The sequence below is a fragment of the Quercus lobata genome, chromosome 11, assembly GCF_001633185.2.
Source record: "Quercus lobata isolate SW786 chromosome 11, ValleyOak3.0 Primary Assembly, whole genome shotgun sequence".
Classification (NCBI taxonomy): domain Eukaryota; kingdom Viridiplantae; phylum Streptophyta; class Magnoliopsida; order Fagales; family Fagaceae; genus Quercus; species Quercus lobata.
In genome coordinates, this window is record NC_044914.1 from 17,436,671 (window position 1) to 17,442,449 (window position 5,779).

Here is a 5,779-nt window from a genome sequence, read left to right on the forward strand (position 1 = left end):
AGACACTCCTATTTCGGAAGATCTTTGTATTATTTTAGATTCTGATGCTTTTGGCCTGTAGTCCTTAAGGCTTGTAGCCAGCACTTCGCCTTTTATGGCTAGTTAATGTAGTATTCCCCTTTAACAAAAAAAAAAAACTTACTTTTTATTGTTAATTCAACATGCTAATGAGTTTCTTTTCGGTTTTGGTGAGATTCATTCCAAAATTCTTTATTTGAAAACATGAAATTTTATCAATTATATTAATTGGAATACATTATATAGTACATTTAAGAAAATAATATTTATTTGCTAGAAAATTAGATATTGATTTAGATGGATAGAAAACCATTCACTAATTTCTATATTACCAATCGATAGTGAGGTTGATTGCTGAATTTTATACTTTGTTGGGAATGAGATTAAAAAAACGTAACTCCATAATTTGGAGGAAAAGTGAAAGGCTGGTTTGTGCTAGGTTTTGTAGGATGGCCCAAAAAGGTAATCGGGTCTATGAGCCCAAAACCGCTCCAATGATGCAGACAGTTCATGAGTTGACTCAGTTGAGTTGAGTCACGTTAACTGGTCCGAGTCGTTGGACTAAAACCCCTCAAACCCAAAACCTTTGAAGATCCTCAGAAACCTGTCTGTCATTGTTCTGCTTCCAATTCCAAAACCAAAGCCCCAAAGCAAAACCATTTCTTCTTCTTCTTCTTCTTCTTCAACTATTATAGGGATATGTCTGTTTCCTTCTCTTCCCTCAAAAAATTCTCTTTTCTGTAGTCTTCTTCTCTCTCTCTGTATGTCTTTCTCTTTGTATTATTTTGGTTTTGAAGTAATGGGTTATTGTTGCAGAACCTTTATTGGAACCAAAGGGCAGCTGGGTTGTGGAGAAGTACAAATTTTGTGAGGAGTATTGCTATTAAAGCAGGCCCAAAGAGAATATTTTGAAGTCTCAAATAGAGAAGATAATGTAAGTGTAATCCTGATTATATTGTTCTCAGACGAGCCAGATTGAGATTATTTGCAACTGCTTCTAGCACCATAACTATAAGAATGAAACCCAAAAAATGACATTAATTGTGTAACTTGTGTTAATGCCATCGATGGGGACTGGTTTAAGCCTAAGATAGTAAGATTGTAGGTATGAGGTCTAGGCTTTTCATGGTGTCAGTAGCATGTTTATTAAAAAAGGCTGTTGAAGGGGAAGCTAGCTCTGTTCGTTATGAATATGGCATAAGATCAGTTGAAGCCTTGAAGGATTGTAAGTTGTAACTGAAGCTTTGTTTGAAGTGATATTTATTTGCTTATTTTCTTAATAAGCTTCAGCCAGCTAGGGTGGCCTCACTTTGGCTATGTGAAATAGTTGTACATGAGAACTTCTATTTTTCAATTTATGGGGTTGGTTCTGTTACGGCATAAGCCTTTGTGACTTTTCTGACACTTTAAAAAAAGCTATAATATGCTAGATGTAACACATACTGAAATACTCAGAAGAGAATATAAGTATTTTTTTAATTAAATTATTTAATTTCATACTGCTAATTTGATAGAGGTATTGATTTTAAGTGAAAATATGCAGGCCGTAACGTTTTTCTTTCTAAGTCTGGATCGCTTCAAGTAATTAATGATGGTGTTACAATTGCTCGATCCATAGAGCTTTCAGATGCAATTGAGAATGGAGGAGCGATGCTAATCCAGGAGGTCATTCAAGGCTGCTAGATAATTCTCTCCCCTGTTGTTGTATTAATATTTCTCAAGACAAAAGCAATCATAGATATGTAAATCTTCATATCCTGCTTGCAGGTTGCAACTAAAATGAATAATTTGGCTGGTGACGGTACAACTACTGCAACTGTTTTGGTTCGAGCCATGATCAAATCTGGGACGCTGGCAATTGCTTTCGGGGCTAACCGGGTTTCTTTGAAGAAAGGAATGGATAAGACTGAAAGAATTGGTCAAGGTCTTGAAGAAGAAAAGTGTGCCAGTAAAAGGAAGAGATGATATAGAAGGCATTTCTTTCCTTTTCATTTTGTTAATTAAAAGCAGAGTCAGAAATATTTAGAGCATGTCTTGTGAATTAGGATTGTGCCCCTCTTTGTACTTTTTTTTTTAATTAAAAAATAATAATTACTTGTCAAAAACAAAATCTTGAAACTGTATTTTGCCACATTGCAGCTGTGGCCACAATTTCTTCTGGAAATGATGAATTTTTTGGGAACTTAATTGCTGAAGCTATAGAAAAGATTGGCCCTGATGAGTCATCTCTATTGAGTCATCGTTATCATTTGAGACCTCTGTAATAATAGAAGGAGTGAAGGTAGGTCATTAAAGATGATTTTTAATTGAAAAGATTCATGACCATCTCAAAGAAAGGAAAACATAATTAGAAAGGAAAGAAAATGGGTCAGAATGTAATTTGAATCGAACCATAATTTTAGAATGAAAATAAACTTTATAAACCAGCAATGAATAATTACCCTACTGTTTTTTTTTTTTTTTTTTGGAAAATAAATGGACTAAAGAAAACCAGCATCGAGGTTATAGAATCAATCTATTGAAAGTTCATTCCTTCTTAAGGCACAGATAGATAAAACTCATAAAGAGTTGTACCCAGTTCAGAAAACTCTTAATTTTGTGCAGTCATGACACAAATAGATGCAATTGAAAAATTGTTGTATTCATTCCTCAACTGACAAGTAGATACTACTACTTTTAATCTTGTTTATTAGTTTTTATTTTCATTTCTACATTTTCTTAGCAACAGAATGTATCATAAACAGAACAAGGACTAGGTGCATACAATTGACACCACCCTTTGGCCACCATCAAAACCAAGGCCTAACACAATCCAAAACTTCCACAACAAGCCCTAAACCACTACCTCTGGCTTAGATCTGACACCTACAGCCTCGGATTTGCCACCTCCACAACCCCAAAACACCACCCTTTGGCCACCACTTTTTTTCTAATCCAAATCCCTCCTATTTTTTTGTCAAATCTTTGCCCTTGTGTGCCAGTTTTTGTAGTGGCAAATTGTGGTGGTTCTTGGCTGTTGGAGATGGTGGTGTGGTTGTGTTGGTAGGAGTGAGAGAGGATGAAGTAGAAGAAGCTAAGGTAGAAAAGAAAAGAAAAATAAATATCAAATAAAAAAATGTTTTTTTTTTTTATAGTAAATTTTACTTTAAGAAGAATAATGTGTGAAGCACTTGACAACATTTCCTTTCCATTGAGCCAACAGAAGAAAGACGGAAGGAACAATTTGGCAGTTTCATTCTGCAGGTAAAACATCAGAGGTCTGTTTAATTTTGACCTAAACTTGGAGGGGTCTTTTTGCATTTTTTTCCCTTTATCTCTGATTCCTAATATTTTTTCCCCCTCTGCTCCCTTTCTTTTAATTCTGTTAGATATTTATGGACAGATTGACAAGGGTTACATGTCACCCCATTTAATTAAAAACCATGACAAATCTATAGTGGAGTTTGAAAATGCAAAAGTCTAAGTAACTTGATGTGGATAAAAATAGAGACTACTCACAATATGATAAGCCGACGGTTAAAGGTGGACGGATGCAATTGAACCTGTCAACCTTCATTTGAAAACTATCGATGAAAGGGATGTGTAGGGAGAAGCACCGGTAAGGCATACCCTAAGGCTGACGGGATCATGAAGCTGACGGGATTAAGACTGAAGGCGCAGGGTAAGCTGACGACCTTAGTAAAGGATTGCTTGCCAATCACGATTCCGTATATAAGGAAATGTCTTGCTCTTCACGTTTTGTGATACCTAAGAGAGATTCCTGTATGGAAAGGATCCCGCAAAATATGCCCAAGAAGACTCCTATAAGGAAAAGACTTCTACTTCAAGGAAAAGAGGTCAACCTTCTACTACTATAAAAACCCAAGCACCATCACAAGGTACGCATAATTTACCTTCTTTAGCATTCTAGAGTTGTGAGAATAGTTCTAACTTGACCTTCGGAGGGTATTTGGCCGGCACCACATTGGTGCTCTCTATTAGGTATTATCTTTTTGTTGTGCAGGTACTGTTTCGAGTGTACGAGGACTGTGTGGCTTACTAGTGATTTTTTTAGCATCATCAGTTGGCGCCATCTGTGGGAAGAATGTAAGCCATATTACCACTTCTCGAACAAAAAGTTGCATGGTGCTCACTCGCTCAATGACAACCACTAACGACATTCAAGAAGAAGAACCACTCATGACCACCCTTGAGAGACAAGTTAAAACTCTCACTGCTGCCATGGAGTGCCTCACCAAACAAAATCGCAATCTGGAAGAGCAGCTGCGCTAGAAAAATGCAGCACCAGACAACTAAGGAGCAGATCAAGAAGGAACTAGCGCTGACAAAAGGAATTAAGAAGGACCTCAGGCTAGTAACGCCCCAAGCAAACCGGAGCGACAGAACGTGAGCCTCCCTTCCCTTACAGATACGGCTCTGCCACCTGTTATTGCGAAGATGCATGCAATGAAGGAACAGATGGAAGTTATGATGAACGCCCTCAAGGGACGAGTGTCCAGCGATCTTGATGATGTTGTTAACCGAACTGACTCGCCATTCACCGCCTTCGTTAACTCCTTCCCCCTATCGAATAAGTTCCGCATGCCACAGATAAATAGTTATGACGGGGTTAAGGACCCTCTAGATCACCTAGAGAACTTTAAAACTTTGATGCACCTTCAAGGAGTAGCAGACGCGATTATATATAGGGTTTTTGCTACAATGCTGAAGGTTGCGGCAAGAATTTGGTTCAGCCAGTTGATGCCTAACTCCATCAACACCTTCAAGGAGCTAAGCACTTAATTTACTGCGCACTTCATCGAAGGACATAGGTACAAGAAGTCTACGGCTTGCTTGATAAGCATCAAGCAGCGAGAGGAGGAGACGTTGAGGTCCTACATATCCCGTTTCAATAAGGAGGCACTATCGATTGATGAAGACGACAAAATACTTTTAGCAACATTCACGAATGAGCTGAAGAAGGGTAAGTTTTTGTTTTCCCTGTACAAAAACGACCCGAAGACCATGTTAGAGGTGGTTTATAGGGCCACCAAGTATATGAATGCTGAAGACGCGCTGTTGGCCCAGGAAGAAAGAACCAAGAAAAGAGAGAGACAAGAAGACACCCGGCAGGACCAAGGCTGGAAGAAGGCAAGAATAGGAGACTGAAGGGATGAAAGATGCCCTAAGCCCCTGGGGGGAAGATTCACAAGCTTCACTCCATTGACTGCCCCGATAGATCAAGTTCTAATGCAAATCAAGGACGAGGGGGCTCTAACATTCCCTGGAAAGTTGAAGGGTGATCGCAACAAACGGTCTAAGGATAAATATTGTCGCTTCCATCGTGACCATGGTCTCGACACGGTCGATTGTTATGATCTAAAGCAGCAGATTGAGGCAATTATCAGACAAGGAAAACTATAGAAGTTCATTAGTAAGGAGAGAACGGATCCATCCCTATAAGAACAGTACCCTCGGCGAGATAATGAGCGACCGAGATCCCCTATAGGGGATATAAGGATGATCGTAGGAGGAACAGCTATCGCTGGGTCATCCAAAAAGGCCCGCAAAACCTACCTTAGGATGGTGCAAAATGTTCAACTGATGGGAGCCGTGCCAAAGATAGCGCGGAGAGAAAGCCCTATTATTGGGTTCTCAGAAGAAGATGCGACGTCTTCACCACCTGTATAACGATGTACTTGTCATCAGTATACGGGTAGGAGACTACAAAATGCACCGGGTGTTGGTTGACAATGGTAGCTCAGCAAATATCCTATATTAC

The 5,779-nt window shown here is 39.0% G+C and overlaps 1 pseudogene; it reads left to right on the forward strand.

The window, feature by feature from the left end:
• The first annotated feature begins 1,125 nt into the window (after positions 1 to 1,125).
• Positions 1,126 to 3,490, forward strand: LOC115966491 (annotated as a pseudogene).
• Positions 3,491 to 5,779: the final 2,289 nt, after the last annotated feature.